At 35.9% G+C, this 18,102-nt stretch overlaps 1 long non-coding RNA gene across 3 annotated transcripts in view; it reads left to right on the top strand.

Annotated features, from left to right (window-relative positions):
* Positions 1 to 17,266, top strand: part of LOC147839795 (uncharacterized) — a 218,603-nt gene extending 201,337 nt beyond the window's left edge. The window contains exons 1-6 of one of the 3 annotated variants that reach the window (XR_015515201.1): positions 12,954 to 13,660; positions 13,980 to 14,035; positions 14,609 to 14,668; positions 15,464 to 15,578; positions 15,843 to 15,954; positions 17,036 to 17,266. This is a non-coding gene — a long non-coding RNA (uncharacterized LOC147839795). Of the gene's footprint in view, positions 1 to 12,953; positions 13,661 to 13,979; positions 14,036 to 14,608; positions 14,669 to 14,941; positions 15,082 to 15,463; positions 15,579 to 15,842; positions 15,955 to 17,035 lie in introns of those variants that run through there. The other 2 variants (XR_015515202.1, XR_015515203.1) reach the window with 2 other exon arrangements.
* Positions 17,267 to 18,102: the final 836 nt, after the last annotated feature.

The raw sequence follows: 18,102 nt of genomic DNA, 5'->3' as shown, positions 1-18,102 counted from the left end.
CTCAGTCCACTGTAGGACAGTAATTCTGGGATTGTTTTACCACATCGATTCAAACCTCCATCACAAGCACATCTTGAGCAGAACATTTTCCAGATGAAAGTTTAGAGATTGAAGACAAATTATACTAATTTCTTTTAAACTTACAAAAGCAATGTTTGTGGTCTTCTCTACGAACACTAGAGTTCTGCTGAGTGTGTGCAGTCAGTGAATACTGTGCTCACACATTCTCTTATAATCAGCAAAGTGCAGATATGATGTACTGCAGGTAAGAGATTAATTTCACAGCTTCAGTATTTATAAAATTGCACAAGCTAAAATAAAATGTCAGTCTGAACAAGGATTGATCAACATAAAGGGATAATAATTGCCCAACATGAGGTCAACAACACAAACAAACTGTAAGAATGGGATTTACTACAGCGGTTCTAACTGTGGTTCTGCCAAAAGACTAAAAAGGTTCAGTATGATGGTGAAAAACTGTACATTCCCAGTTTGTTGTACCATCCTTTTGAAATTATATACCAAAAACAGAAATAAGAACAGTTATAATAGCTAAAAAGTGCGCAAGAGTGTTGCTATTATGTGACTATTGTTACGGTCACAATGAAGACAAGGATGGTTATCTCTTTTCATCAATTTATTCAAACACACAGTGGAATGATCAACAGGAGAAGGAGGCAAGTGATAGTCTTTGAAGATGAGCAGATGGAATGTTCAAAATGTAAACAAGATTCTTCACTCAAGCCTTAAGCATAAAGTCACTTCTCTTAATCACAGCTTGTGCATCCACAGGTTTAGGAGAAACATCCATAGAAGGGAAATATCCACGGAAGCAGGCAAGCCAGGGAAAAGGTAAGGTGAACCATCTGACATCAATTCCAGCCCTTGTATAATGGGAAATGGTGAGTCTTTATAGGGGAATTGATTAAGGGAACAGGTGCAGGTGATTGGCGAGGGAGAGCGATGATTGGAGCTGAGGGAACGAACTGATGAGGGAGACTGGTGATTGGTGCAGCCGGGGATGTGACAACTATATTGCATTGCAATATGGGGAAATTGAATGTTAATGTTAAATCAAAAGTAATTCATGAAATACTTGAAAATGAAATTATTGAATGACAATATTTTACTATGGTTACAATTGATTTTTTTTTTTCAAATTAACTGTATAAAATGATAAAACATGACAAAAACAAATAATATTAAATGTACCCCATTTAAATGTAAAATAAAGTTACCTGTGAGATAAAGAGGGAGAGAGACAAAAGAACAGAGAGTAAGTCCCAAAGTGAGAGCCACCGAAGAAAGGCTCCAGACCAGAAATGACCAAGCTCACTAAAAGTTTTTGAGGTTTGGTCAAAGTAGACATTATTCAAGAGCATCCGATGATGCTGATGGTCATTATTGCTGCTTCACCTTCATTATCTTGAAAAACATATACACTGGTTAGACCTGAAAGGCTTCAGAATCAACATCCCCGCTGAAAAATTCCTTTAATGCTATACAAATACAAATGCTATATTGCTAGTGCACCACAAAGAACAGCATAGTCATATTGTTCTCATTCAAAACTGGTCTCACAGCATGCCAGATATATCACCTGGTGAATAGTATTGCTTGATTTCTTTTTTCATCAGAAAAAAAAGCTTGACTTCTTTCAATCTGCTATTATTATTGATCTGATAGAATAATTGTATCAAGAACGAAGCATTACTTAAAAGACGTAGTGCCAAACTCAATGTTATCTTTGCAGGAGTATTGTCCAGTGGAATTTAATTAATTCATTCATTTTACTTCGGCTTAGTCCTTGATTTAGCAGCGGTCACCACAAGAAATGATCTGCCAACTACTCTGGCATATGTTTTTATGAAGCGAATGCCCTTTCCAGCCGCGACCCTGTACTGGGAAACACCCATTCACTCTTACATTTACACACAAACTCAAACACTATGGCCAGTTTATATCATCCAAATCCGCTATACCGCATGTCTTTGGACTGTGGGGGAAACCGATGCAATCACAGGGAGAACATGCAAACACAGAAATGCCAGCTGGCCTTGTTTGAACTTGAACCAGCGACCTTCCTGCTGTGAGGCAAAAGTGCTAACCACTAAGCCATCATGCTGCTACGCATTTGATGTTGAATATAAAGTTATGCTTAGTAGTGTTTTACAGATTACACCATGGGTGGGCTTACCCAGTGCTGCATTAAATAAATAAAAACACAGTCATTCCATTATTACAATACTATCTACATGAAAGTAATAGCTTTTTTACTTAATATTTTATAAATGGTTTTGGTGAAGTGTGTAAAACCACTCTAAATCAAGACTAAGAATATCTTTCAGACTTTCCCCCAGCAATATAAGTGAATGCGTTCTTACCCAGTAATACTAACAACATGATATATTATAGATGTAAGTTAATGTGGTTTCCTAGTGCTTTTGTTGCTGCAGATGTAACTGATGTTTACTCAGCAGTTTCCATGTGTGTGTTAAGGCCTAGCCATAAACGGAGTTCAATTAGTGTAATGAGAACTAACGGTAATGTCTCTGCCACTCCAGTAGTCCATAAAGACTGGGTGAAATTTAGGTTGTCTACACTGCAGCACCATAGAGACCCACTGAACATTTACAAGGTAACCAGGCCAAGACCAACTTTTGAAAAAATGAAATGGTTCAATTTATGTTATTGAACCTGCCTTCAGCAATTCAGATCCAGCGCTGGATCTGAATTCCCTCAAACCTTGGTATACTTCCAATATTCTCATTCATTCATTTTCCTTCAGCTTAGTCCCTTTATTCATAAGGGGTCGCCACAGCGGAATGAACCGCCAACTGATCCAGCATATGTTTTACCCAGTGGATGCCCTTCTGGCTGCAACCCTGTACTGGGAAACATCCAAAGACACTCATTCACACACAAACACTACGGCCAATTTAGCTTATTCAATTCACCTCGATAGCATGTCTTTGCACTGTGGGGGAAATTGGAGCACCTGGAGGAAACCCATGTGAACATGGGGAGAACATGCAAACTCCACACAGAAATGCCAACTGACCCAGCTGGGACTCGAGCCAGCACCTTTTTGCTTTAAGGCGACAGCGCTACTCACTGAGCCACCGTGTCATTTTCAGTATTCTATTTTATTTATGTATTTATTTATTTTCGTGTCAATCTTTCTAACTGACTAGCAGAGAAAACTAGTTCCAAAGTGAAAGATTTAAATAAAAATTACTAAAACAACCTTCTGATAATTTAATTTATTTGAGCAGAAGTTTACTTTCGGTGAATACCCCAAGACTAAAAAAAATACACACACACAAAAAAAAAAATGAACTGTGGCTGGACATCACCTTTTCACACTTGCATGTTTGCACAATAGTGGACATTAATGGTGCAGTAGGTGATCTGCCAAAATGCTAAATGGAAGCATAATAGCTTTGAGAAAACAGTCCTTTCCCTGCCATCCAAAGCCATGCCTCCTGAAATCACGAATGCGCACCATAAAGATGACAGTAGACAACCCACTAGATCATGTCATTTGCTAGTTAGAAAACTTTATAGTACTTTATGATCTTACAATTCTGAAAAAAAAAAACCTACTATATCTAGAACAATTTCAGTTGTGTAGCAAGCTAAACTTGTAATAATGTGCAGTATTTCATGCATGCAAGGATCACTGTCCTCGCTACTATATGCCTAATGGTTGGCAGGAAAGGTGCAGGAAGTACACTTACTAAGCCATACTTATATACTATTTCAGACTAAATATTCAAAGTAGCATGGTAAACAATTTAGGGACCGCATCACTGGCTGTCATTGTTCAAAAATGAACCAATGTGAATATAAAACCAACTTCAACTTAGTAAAGCAGGCTAGGTGAAACAGCACTATTTACTTATGTTTTGTGGTTAAGCTAAATAAAAATCTGCATTATCGATGCTGTGGACCTTATGACATTGAAAATAGTAGCACCAGTCATTTGCTGGAAGATTTCAGTGGCCGAACAACACTTCCGTGCATATAACCCATTCGTAAAACACCAAAACCTACATAAGCTTTGCATGACTAAAACAGTTTTAAAACATAACATTACCTAAAAGGAATACTTCAGCCATGGTGTCATCCTTTCTCCAGGGTGCAAAAGTAACTCCAATATTGATTCGGGATTTTAAAAAGTTCTGATTCAACATTTGCTTTTACTGCTGTCACTCTCTCGTGTGCATGTGAACATGCAAATGGCGGACCTGTCTGCGTGAACAGGGGTGCACAGATGTTCAAATCAACATTTGTTCACAGACAGTTTGGGCTTCTTATCAGAATTATGGGAATTATAGACCTGATAAATTTTAATTGGACAAACATTTTTTTAGTCTTATGTCTTTCTCAGAATATAAAAATAGATTTAAATACATTTATATAATATGCTATTGAAATGTGAAGAGACTTTCAATTACACAAAAAAAAAATGTTTCTGAAGTCAATCACCCATTGCACCTTTAAGGTATATGATACATGCTTTGAATTTAGGTATGCGCCTTCAATGTACCAATATGGACCCTTTAGGTATGAACATATCTTTTGAAGAGGTATCGCTTCAGTGAAAGCTTGTGTGCCTTTATGTCAGAGAATGCAGATAGAAGGTATTGCGAGTTGATGGGGTTTAACACATTATTCAAAAGGCCATGAAATTAAGCCTTTGAGTGTGATTTATTGGAATCAGGAAGATGTTTACCAAGTCAGTTCATCAATTCCAGGGGATGCTACACTGCTCAATTAAATGAGCCAATTAAAAGACTTCTATTGACAAATGCATTATCTAGCCTTTTATGACAGCCCTTAGTAAGTAGCATACATTTAGTGAGTTGTCTATGTGAAGGTGTGTTGAAGGAAAACTATCCCCAACTTTAGGTTGCATGACAGTGGAGTATTAATTTCACAGGCTTTTGTGTTTTCTCTCTGCAATGCAGCAGCCGCACTCCAATCAATGCTCTCACAGTGTTATCTAAAATAGCATAAACTCTAGAACCGGTTGTAAATATTAATGCACGCCAGCTGTTGTACTCACCCCACTGTCAAATACCTCCACCAAACATTTTCTCTCGTTCTCTGAGTCGGTCTCTTTTTTAATAGTCTCTCATCATTTCTTTTTTTAACTTCCTGGTGATGCAGTCTTGAGTGTTTTAGTGCCAGTAATTAAAAGTCTCTAGGCTCAGATGCGTGAAGATCTCTGAAGGAGGTCTCTTCCCTGCTGCTGGGTCACACAGATTCTCCATGGCCCTGAGCGATCAATGAAGGTGATGGCAATCCAGTGGAGGACCAGAACTAACTCATCGATACATGCTTTGCGTCCAAGACCATGCTGGCGGGGGACATCCGGTGGGATGCTCTCTGGATAATGAGCAGCTAGTCCAACACGCAGCTGGTACCACCACTCAGACCACGGTACAATATGCCAGAATATTGATCACCTTAATGGTGTGTTCAGTCAAGTGAGGAAGACTAATTTGAATGTACAAATTCTGCTGGGTGAGACAAAGCTGAGATATTGTAATGACAATTTCAGCTTTGTTCCCATTTTGAAGAACAATAGAGTAATGATTTTCAATTTCCAATCATAGAAGCATTAATTTGCTCATGGATTACAAATTTGCTGGAAGATGTTTAATTGTTACCAGATAAAGTTATGCTCAAGTTTTTAAATGATATAAAAGTAGAAACTTTCACTTTGTCACTTTTTATTAGGTCAAAACTAAATGTTTATAAACAATATTGTACATTTCTCTGTACCTGCAGAGTTAAGGCTGGTTTATACTTCTGTGTTGAGCAGTCGCTGTGACCCACGGTGCATGGCCTGTGCATAGCTGTGTATTTGTACTTCTGCCTGCTGTTTTTGTTGCTCTGCAATATCTCAAAAACGTTAGCTGGCAGGAGGTTATATTTTGTTTCTCTGTATCAAGTTTCTTCGGAATTCTTTAAAAAAATAAAAATAAAAGCCTGAGTACTACCTTAATGCACCAGTAGCTAAACTTCAAACATTCAGAGGCGGGAACCGGCAGACTTGCATCAACCTTAATCATAAGGTAAATTCAAAACTTTTAGAGCTCCTTTGCAACCCAGCAGGCACACAACATCATAAGATAATATTAGGTTAGATTTAGGTCATGATGTCAGGTGATGAAAATTTAATGATCAGCCAGCATTTAAGGACAAATGTTACTTCGATGTCCAATAATGATGTCAAACTACGTTGCTATTTGATTGATTTTAGGTTGTATTGGAAAGGGACCGAAATCCAATGTCTGATAGATGTCATAGTGGTAACGTGCACACAACGTCAAGGTGTAACGGGATTAGACGTTAATATTTGCTTGACTTTAGGTTGGACACTGACATCGGCCTGACATTGGGTTCGGATGTCAACGCTATTTTCCTTTCCAAACAAAATCCAAAGTCCCCACGACCTTGGGTGACAACGTCAGTATTACATCATGTTGACGTTCTCTGTCTGCAGGGGGGACTCAACACTTCTTACAACTTGCTCCATTGAGCCTTCAACTCTCAGCACTGCCCACACTCAGCACAGCTACCAAGCCAACCAATCAAAGAGCTTGAGCTATGCACCGTTGCAACATGTAAATACATTTTTTTTTGAGTGGTGAACGAGCCTGGGCCAGACCATACGCGTGCACTTGATGGAGAAGTATAAGCTCCAACCTGTCCTCTCTGGAAGTTTCTAGTATGCTTCAAGTTCAAGTAAGTTTTATTACAGTAGGAGGTAAATTATGCAGAACAGTGGCCATCTAAGTGCAGAATCTGAAACTCAGTGTAACATCATGTTGATGTTGTCATATGTCATGCATGGCTGCTTTCGTTCATTTTTTGAATATGAATGTCTCTTCTGCCATGGCTTTTTGTGGATATGAGAGTGTCCATCTTATGCCTATGACACAGTTAGGCCTGGAGCAGTAGGTCATCCCGGAACTTCTTGCCTACTGTAATTCAAAAAATTGTATTTACTCACCTACGATACTCACCTCACATCCTGTAGGTTGCAAAATATAGAGTAGGTATATGAAGTATGTGATTCTGGAAGCTAGAGTACCCTCAGCATCACAGGTGTTTGATGTCTCCCTAATCAATCTATTAACCTAACATCTGTTCATTAGTATGTTGTCTATGAATCATAGGTCTTGGGCAAACTATTATTATTTTACATTAAAAGGGCGTCTCATGTAAGGTTTAGTGTGATTTCACCAAGTAGAACATGGACCTAGATCAACATCAGATTTAACATCCCATTCTCATATCTACAAGCCAATGCTTTCCATTCACTTTGAATAGGTGACATCAAGCATTGCCGAAATTAATTGTGGATCTGATGGCGCCACTTCAGCGGTGTTACTCACTGCAGAATTTCTAAACCTTTCAAGTGCCAACGGAAGTGTCAGCCAATCAGATCACTTTATGTAAATATCCCAGCCCAGACAGTAGCTGATTGAGGACTTTTTTTCATTGGCTGACACTCCTATGAAGATCACATCAGCCCCAACTTCAGACATGGCCTCCATCAAAAATTGACGCTAAAGCCCTGTGTGAATCAGGCATAAGGTATATGTTTACAGTTAAACTTAGTTGAACATTTACTGTTAAATTTAGGCTTACAATAAAGTACTTGACATTTGTTAACACTCGCTCCATCAGGTTCGCGGCTCTCAGCACCACCCACGCTAATCACCTGTATACCAAGCCAACCAAATCACAGAACTTGCACCACGCATCGTTGCAGTGTTAGCCATGGTGAGGGCTATGCCACTGAGCGAAGGCTGTGCCAGAGTATAGCACATGTATGCGCTTGAGAGATTTAGGGTTACAGTATGTGCTCTTACATCATTTTTTTTTTTTTAAGTCATTCTGACTTTGGGATTAATTTAGCGTTAGGGTTATGGATTAGGTATGGATTGCATTTTCAAACTGGAAAAAATGTTCATAGATGTTAACAGGGTCGGATTCTACTTAGCAAAATCACATCATCTGGTAAATGTGGATCATCATTATCATGTGTTGTAAGTATTCCAGAATCAATGTCCAAAATCTAAAACCAAAATCGAAGACTTTAAGTTGAAGTAACACTCCACTGTTCATTTCAAAGTTGAATGGAATGTCTTACTTTTTTCCTGTTTGTTCGAAGTGTGAATGCTGATAACACAATAGGACAGTCTGCTAGTAGTGTCTACGAATAGCAGGATCAGGGTCCTCAGGTCCAGCTAAAGGTCAGGCGACTGCTGCGAAGCATGAAAGGGCTCAAGCAGCGGCTCAGCGGTGTCTCAGTGATGGTCCAGCGATGGCCTGGTGGGTAGAGGAGCAGGGTGCAGTACCATCAGTGCCACACTAGGTCAATAGCACTGTGGTTTCAAAAGAGTCTGTGTCTGCTGAATCAATGTACTTGCAAAAAGATCAAACCCGGCTGCACAATTGGGGCTTTCCGGTGATCTGTCTCTCTTTCACTCTAGCTATGCGCCTTTCACACTTTTTCTTCTATAAGACCGGAGACATAAATTCATAACTGTTGAACAGCTACAGCACTCAGCTTGTTTTGCTAGTTGTGTTTTTGTAAGGTGTCAGTCATAATGTGATATTTTTGGCAAGTACATTGGGAAGGGGGATGATCTCTTAAGCCACACCCTCTCTTGTATTGATGATCTGTGCCCTTTCGATGGTTTCCCTGCTGCTTCAGGTTCCCTCCCTGCTGAGGTTCCATCGGACTGACAGAACTGCAGGGTTCTCTATACTGCCGCCCTGTAACTGTGCTTGGATAAAGGTCAGGTATTGTGCTTCTGTACAGGCTAAATGGGCCCCGTAGCCTCAGTTTCACACAGCTTTTAGAAGTCTAAACAAAACGGCCTACGCAGGGGTGCAACTCTCAGGCTCAGATACATACAGAATGGATATCCCTCAAACTGTCCTTTCAAAAGTTTCTCAGTTACTTAGACAAACTGGCAAAACAGACGCTGTGCTATAGAATGGCCACCTGAGCTTCACTTGACCTTTAGACTCCGGAAAACATCAAACTTATCAAACTCTCTGGATGAATTTATGCTTTGAATTGATTGTGTGACTTCAATAGGCATTTTCACACATTGTAGCAACAGATGTCTAACATTGGTATCCTTCAGAAGGTCATGCACGGTTGCAGGTGCAAACCCACAGTTGGGAACAGAACAATTTTAGACACATAGCTTCCATTACTAGCACTTGTTACAAACTGTAAATGCACCTTTGTTTGGGCTCTGATTAGTTTACCCAGATTAGACCAACCAAGTTGCACATTTTTATTTCTAAAACATTGATATGTAAATTAATTAATTGTTCTAATGTCATAACTATGAAAGGGATTTTGCAGAATTTTGTTTAAAATGTACTTGCAATTATTAAATGTTTTCTAGTTGACCATTGCTCATTCAAAATAGCTAAACCATAATACATTTGACTCTCAATGTTTAAATTTTGATTAAATGTTATTGCAGATATAAATGGTAATCCCCATTCAGAGATGTAACCTTGCATTGCTTTGTGCCTTGCTATTTAAGTACCCTATAACAAGCACTTGAATATGAAAAATGCTCTTATGTAAATTCTTACTAATACAGGTGCAGAGGTTAAGCAACCTAACATAAGAAAGCTTGGAACAGTATGGAAAATGTAAATAATAAAGGAAATGAATGATTTCTATAGTAAATATCCAAATCTCTTTCTATATTTCTTTGAGAAACATTGTTTTTAAAAAAATAAATTTTCTCATGCATTTGTTGTATTGTACTGGACATCCTCATCCTATTTTTACTCCTAAAGGACTATATCTTTCTTGGATGCTGGTTTTGTACCAAATCATAATTACAATCACCTGTTGACATCACCTGTTTCAAATCACATCATTATTTAACCAATTTACCTGATTATTAGCCCTAAATTGCTCGTACCCCAAATTTATTTTGGAGTGTGTCGCAGGTCTGAATGACATGAGGTTATGTATATTTACAAATGAACTGAAGTTAACTAGACAAAAAAGTCTGCAATAAAATACAAGTCAAAATAAATTTTAAAATCAATACTTTCTAGTTTTATTTGAGTTTTCCATGTTGTCCTAACTTTTTCTGATTTGGGATTGTAAATGGCTTTTTTAAGGTCAACAAGTTTAGTTTTCAACACCAGTGGTTTTGAAATAAAATGTTGATTTGCATACTTTGTCACTTTGCAATTATAAGGTTTCATCTGCATTCTGAATGATTTTGAGATATTGAGCTTTAAAGTTGTTGCATTCCATTTAGTTAACACTATGTCTGTAACATTTTTAAAGTCTCAAAATGTAAACAACTTATATATATATATATATATAAAAAAAAACATCCCATAATGTAAATTAGTTGTCATTTAATTAGAATTTGTCAACTCAATTTTGACAAAAATTTCAGATAGAACCATTGAATTCTAAGTTGACGACTTGGCAGTAAATAATATATCATAACACTATTTTATTTATTTAACATGTAAACAGTCTGTTTATAGTATTAGTGATTAAAAAACATTCTTCTACTAAGGATAGCATTTAAACCATGTTTTGCAAACTACAGTGTTATATGATGCAACAGAAGAGCAAACAGCATGCTGGGTAAACTGCTTATGATTTTCTTCCATTAAAACAGAAAACGTATCCTACACAGAGGTGCCTTGGCCCAATTACTCAAAGAGAGTTTAACAGATGCAGCTCCAATAAAAGCGCAAAGCCTTTTAATGAGCTAAAGCGGAATCAAAGTTTAGCAGAAAACTATCAAGCAGGGCTTTAGAGGCCTGACACTCCGTCCCTGCAATTCATTATGGCTCCAAGCTGTCAGTCCCTGGTTCATCTCTCTAATGGAATTAGCCACTGTCAGCCTCTCAGCCACACCACTGCATTATCACAATGGAAGGTGCAGATATATTTCCCTCTGAGTCTGCTTGCACTGTCCCAAGCCCATAAATTATGAAATGTAGAGCTTTAAAGGTCAACGGAAGCATTGCGTGGAAGCGATGGTTCGGCATAGCGGCTAATATTATGTTCTGTTCATCGATCTTGTTTATAGTAACACAACCAGTTTGTTTAATTAAAATGCTCAACCACAGCAAATGAGAGAACAATGGAGAATCTTACAAATCTTACAATAACTTAAAGTTAATAGTTAAACAAACTGAAGATGGATGGATGGATAGATAGATTGAATTTTAATGATGAAAATTCAACTCTACAGTATTAAAAAAGTTATTTATATTGACATTTTAGTAGCTTGAAATAATATAATGAAGAATAAATGAAACGTATAAGTCTTAAAAGTCTGATAAATAGCAGAAAATGCACTGGCAGTTTATTTACAATGTTCTTTGTACCATAATATACAACACCAACCCAGAAAATATATTACTTAAAACTATTAAAATAGTTCATATAAGTCACTTTTTTAAATTGCTCAATGTTAAAAAATTGTTGAAGGACAGATCAAGGTCTAATAATGCAATTCAAAAGTAAAAATAAGTGAAGTTTATTTATAAACTAATTTCGAGAGGAGCATGTGCTTATGATTGATAGTAGCTGGTCCCTCATTAGCTAATGTACGATTCACCAATCAGTTAATTCCTAAATCACTATAAATAAACAGAGTATCTCTTCGTCTAGAAGAATCTCCCCTTCCACTTCACGGGTCCTTGTCAGGGCAGCAGAGGCTCAATGGTTAGCATCATTGCCTCACAGCAAGAATGCCACTGGTTCAGATCTTACCTGGTAAAGTTAACATTTTTGTGTGAAGTTTGCATGTTCTTCCAGTGTTTGTATGGGTTTTTGCATTAGGGAGCCCGGGGCTCAAGAATCTCACAAGCTCAGGGCTTTCACCCAGGACAACATGCCAAATAAGCCTTATAATCAGTCATAAGCAAAGGGTGAACTCTTGACGGGGGTTTGGGGGATAATAATAATAACAACAATCACATCATGACTCACAAAAAATATGGAAAACTGCTAATTTACAGATACGTTTTAATTTAGACAGCATTCTGTCACTGAATGTACTCTTCTGCCTTCATATAGCAAAGCTAGCTGAGATTTCTCTTTATTACAAATGATAGGGAATATAGTTCTGCAACGCCAATCTCACAAACCTATACAGCTGCGTGGTATCCCTCTTCCTAATGCTACTCCCTATCACACCACAGGTACACTGTAAACGATTTCTGTTGTTTTCACAGTATTATACTGCATTTCTCAACAGTTGTTTACTGTATAAGCTGTGCACAGTGTGTTACTGTACATATTGCTGTTTTCACAGCATGATAATGTATTCTCAACATTTCTATACTGTGAACATGATTAACAGTATGCTACTGCAGATTTTACAATGAATTTGGGGAAAAAATCAGTTACTGTGCATCTAAATACAGTACTGCAAATGACCATGAAAAACTCTACACACACTTTATATTATTATTATTATTATGTTTATTTTATATTTTGACAAAGTATTTTGTGAAGAAAAATAAACTAACCAGTTTCTTCTTAATTTTATAAGGTTAACATGAAAATATTAAATCATTTTTAATCAACATAACTTTGTGCTTAACCAAAACGTAAACTGGAACAAAAGTAATTGATTCATGAAACCAAAGTCAGCTTAAATGTCAGAATGACCAGCCTGCTTTAGACGGATTCATGAGGATTGGGCACCCGTCAACATGGAGGTCACATCTCCGCATTTTCAAAACAATATTTTAAAATACCCACCATCTCTATAAATAAACCACATACTTGAGTTTAAAACAACTACATTCCCGCATGAAAAACGGTTAAAACTAAATTTCATAACACATTCATTATAGAGCCATCTAAGACCGGGGCAAGTCTCGCATGTCTAGCCGATTATAACCTCGTTTCGCCGGATACATGAGTGATGATGGACACCCTGGAGGTCAGAATCTCCGCTATCGGCAAAGCACGCTTAAATTTACACATGATATCTATAAATAAACCACAGATTTGAGTTTGTAAGAACTACATTCTCGCATGAAACACTGTTAAAATTTCATTTCGTGACATATTAAACGCAATATTTATAATATTAGCTGGGCTTTCTCTTCCGCCATTACCATTTGCTTGTTGATGTGAAATGAATTCTGGGAGAAAAAAAATATTAATTCTCAAAACACTTCAAACGAACTTTATTCTTATTGTCAAGGTCAGATATATGTAATAATTTCGCTGGTAAAGTGAATAAAAAACAACGTTACTCTATTGTAATCAATATCACGTTTGCACTGGTTCGGTTCAGCACTCGAGCGACTCTGAATCGTATTGAACCGTTTGCTCGGGAATTATTTGATCACACGTGTTCACAAGCACATTCAGCAATATGCAATTAGTGTATAATAATTAGTGTATAAATGCGTGTGGCCAAGCAGTATAACGAAATAGTAATGAATCATATACAAAAAGGAATCGGTTTTAGGCGGATTCAAATCTTTACTGTTCACTAAGGAGCCGATTCATAGAACCGAACGGACACGACTCGACCTGCAGGCAACGGCTCTCCTAATTTGAAATTCACCTGTCGTCTTTCATCCAGCGACTTCATCCTCGGTAAGTGTTTTAAAGTCAAATTCTGTCCGTTGAAGGATTGTTTTGTATATATTTCTGTGTATTGAGTGTGTAATTTAAAAGAATTAACCAAGTGACATTAGTTGTAACGTTAGGTTCTTATGTTTTGTCACGCTGTCCGTTAACAAATGGTATTTTAAACAAGAAATAACAGACGCCAGGCGGTCAATGTAAGTTAGTGTTTGCGAGGTATTAGATACAGTGAGTGTATCTTGAGTGAGTTTTTGACCATACGCTAAGTTACCTGAAAAAAACATAACTTTAACTTATTGTAACTGCAATAATGCATTCTCTATTTCAGCACAACACTGAGATGAAGGCGAAGTCACCATGAAAAGTTAAACGTTTACCGTTAAGGTAAGCTCTGGTCTTCACATAGTCATTATGACTAAGCTATCATTATGGTAAAATTTTTCAACTGTAAGTTAGTTATTTAAATTAAACTCACAATGAAATGAGTCTTAACTGTTTTATTAAATGGAGCTGAAAATTAAATGCAGTTGAATTATTTTAAGCTAAAGTTAATATTAACAAATTAACGTTACATATTAATTGTCTATTTCTCAATAATGTTAATGAGCTTGATGTATAGTGTGTCATTAATTGTACATTTAATTTTTGGTGTTCAGGTGTAACTGAGGTGAGTGTACTTTCTGAGTACACAGATATAAGCCATTTATAAGTCATTATCACTATATATATATATATATATATATATATATATATATATATATATATATATATATATATATATATATATATATATATATATATATATCCATTCTATTGTAAGAGAAATTGATGGGGTCAGGGAATGATTTGTGTACAAATGTATTTTAACCCCAAACAGATTGGTATGGTTGTACCATAGATTTAGATTAATTAATGTTAAGTCTTATTTTACTCTTATTATATTTATCTGTTTTTCAGCTACAGTAATTGATGTTGAAAAACTGATGCTACCAATCACTCCTCACTTGATTATTCAAGGTAATGTTGATGTCTTCCTCATTTTGATTAGATTTTTAAATGTCAAGTTGTTCACAGATTTGTTGTGAGGAGTTTCATGTACAACCTCTTTTTCTTCTTCCAGCAGTCCCTAAGATAAAAAAAATCTGGTGTTAAAACAGCCACGGCTATGCTATTTGCCTACCAAGTGCTTAGTAAATATTAGACAAACATTTTTTTCTATAACTGTTGTCTTTGTGTTTATAAGCAATTTTACTAGGCATATTTTTTTTTCAAACAGCCTGGAAACTGTAAGTTTAGTTCAATATGTTATTTTATGCTATTCATTTTTGTCTTAACATGGATTGCATGTTGAAGCTATCGTTTCATAGTGGGAAAATGTAAAAGAGAATCACTGAATACAATGGCATAATGATTCTGCTTGTTCACAGAAGGTACTTGATTTAGTTTTCCTCAAGTGATGCATCAGTTTTTATGACTATTGCTTGACACTTGAATTGAAGGGACAGTTCACCCAAAAATGAAAATAATAGCATCTTTGGCATCATCCACTTGTTTCAAAATAGTTATATATTTATTTTGTTCCGTTGAACACAAATTCCTATTTTTTTAAAGAAATTTGGTTTAAATATGGATGTCAATAGTTACTGGTTACTAACATTCTTCAAAATATCTGCTTTAGTGTTTAACTGAAATTCAAACTAGTTTAAAACACGTGGAGTAAATAGTGGCAAAATAGTAAACTATTCCTTTAAATATTTTATTCTAAGACTTTTATTTATATGTGTCTTGTCTTTTGGCATATTGTCCTTCTAGCCCAGATTGTGATGGACCTGGAATGCGACACCAGTTACTCTTAAGACAAGAACCGAATAAAGCACAGATGTGGAGGGATTTGCAGCCAAACTAACTGGAGGGAAGGAACCTTTAGGTAAAAACACCTGCTTTATTTAGATCTGAAGTATTTTATTTGACATAGAAATTTATTGTTTTAATTCTAATTTAAAGCAAACAAGGTTGAGCACCCCTGGTCTAAAAGCTCAAAAATGCTGTTTCCGTGATAAGGTTAAATGTAGTTCAGAAATAGATTCATTAGGATCAATGCTTAAAGTAAACATTTTCTTCTCTCTGTAGACCAAACATGTTTACTATCCCTCACATTTTAATAAATTGTTTCTGTTTTTGTTTCTTACAGTGTGGGTGAACATACTACCTGGATGTCCAACAAAGGCTGCACAAGAGCTCATTTGATAGCACATATTCTGTCCTGTCTACATCTCTGATGACCTGGAAGTGCTTCGACATCAGTGAGTAATACATCTTTATATTGTCATGCATACAGGATTTCTGTAAGCTTAGCTTTAATGTTAGTTTGTAATCAGCAGTGACTGTTTTAAAAAATTAAGTATTTAAATTATTCTAAACGTTTTACTGATGCTGTGCACAGTAACGTTGTGATGATTTAGTTTGAGGAAATGTCACTGGAGAGGTGTTCGTATAAAAAATAAAAAAATAAATAAATTGTATGAAATGACTCGATAAAATGTTTATTTGTCTCGCTGACATTCCATCGCTGCTGCATATTGAAATACAGTAATATGAATTGACAGCAGAATATTACCACAAACATTTCATGAAGTAGGCTAGACTGCTCTTTAGTTCTCTACTCAACTTTAACACATTTCCTCATGTCGCTCAGCCTCTCTGCAGATTTTGCCAAAAATGAATGCTTAGTGATTACTTTGTTTTATGCAGACCATATATCAGTAACTCATCATTAGCATTATTTAAAAAAAAATCACCCACAGCTTTCATGTTCTCTAACGCAATCTTGTCTGTAAGTTAGAAGTGAATTTATACGTGTTAAAAGCCTAAAAGTATTTAATTAACATTAGTCACGTTAAATTAGATTATTTTATTTATTTTATTTTAAATATGTAGCCTTTTAAAGTCAGAATGAACTGTGTTCACCCCTCTTAAATCCGTGGAAGCACTAGTAGTGTGATCATGGAATCAGATATTCGAGCTATACAGAGTCGGACATTAAGTTAAGATGAGACTTTATTTTTTACACACCTGTGTTGACACCTGACTAGCGATCTTCAAGAACAATGCCCGCTGATCTTTTCCCCATTAACGTTAGTGTAATTGTGAATTGACAACAAACTGTATTTCACCATCAAAAACAATTAAAAAACTGTTTTATATAACTGATATATATATATATATATATATATATATATATATATATATATATATATATATATATATATATATATATATATATATATAAACAGCAGTGCAGTGTTTCGTTTCTGAATGAATTAAATGGTTTGAGGGATGATCAGTTTTTACTTCAGTGATTGATTTTGCTTGTCATTTTTGCAGGATCATCATCATGCTGCTGCCCTTTTCACTGTCCCTTTCCACATCATTTGGCCTTCATCATTTTCTGTCTTGTAGCAGTATTCTCACCTTTTTTAAAATTGTAATAATTTTTGATGCATTAATTGTTGACTGGTTTTAATGATCAATTGTTCATTAGTGTTCTGTTGCTCTGTTATATTGAATAATTGCTACTGTTTTAGCATGGTTTACACAATAAACCTTTATTGTGAAGTTAAAGTTTCAGTTTCTTTATTTTTTTGAACGTCTTGAACAGTTAAAATAACACTTGTGCAATTTTTGAACATTTTTTACCCATTATAAAGTAGCACTATTAAATAAAATAAAATAACATTTAATAACTGTAAAATACTATACAGTAATAATGAAAGTAACATTAAAATACCGTAGTTCTTCATGGTAAAAATGTACAATAAAATACTGTTTTCAGTTTTGCAGTATGTGCACCACTACTGTAATTAGTGTTACAGTAAAAATTAACAACAGTAAAATGATGTATTACATTTTACAGTAAATTTAATACTAATGTAATTAGTATTACAGTAATGTTACTGTTTTATGAAATACAGCAGCTACTGGATAATTGTTGCCAGTAACTTACTGTTAATTTAACAAGAAATCGTTTACAGTGTAAGCAAAGGACACTTATGATGACAGTCTGCTAAAATATCTGCAGTAACTTTTAGCAGATATTAAAGAATGCCAGTCTTTTAGGAAATATATTTAACTGTGCTTTCCTTATAGAGTAATTCAGGATTCTCAAATGAATCCAGTCTGTCATCCAGCTACAGACCAGATATTTATGGGTCTAAACCACCTTGACAAAGATGCTTTTAAGGAACATAGGCTGATGGTGTGGCCTGGGCTGACAGAGCTCTCACAAATTCCTAAGTTTGCTCGGACTATTTAATTTCCTCTCCATTCTTAATACACCCAATTATGACATTGTGTCACTTGATGGGTGATGTTTAGGAAAAACTCAAAAGTATCTGACTTACACTTGCAAGCTGAGACATGCAGTCTCAGACACTTGCACTCAATAAAGCTAG

Source organism: Danio rerio, chromosome 18 (genome assembly GCF_052040795.2).
Source record: "Danio rerio strain M-AB ecotype USA chromosome 18, GRCz13ab, whole genome shotgun sequence".
In the NCBI taxonomy this organism is placed as follows: Eukaryota; Metazoa; Chordata; class Actinopteri; order Cypriniformes; family Danionidae; genus Danio; species Danio rerio.
Note: the sequence above shows the minus strand (reverse complement) of the source record. Positions and strands in the feature narration are given on the sequence as shown.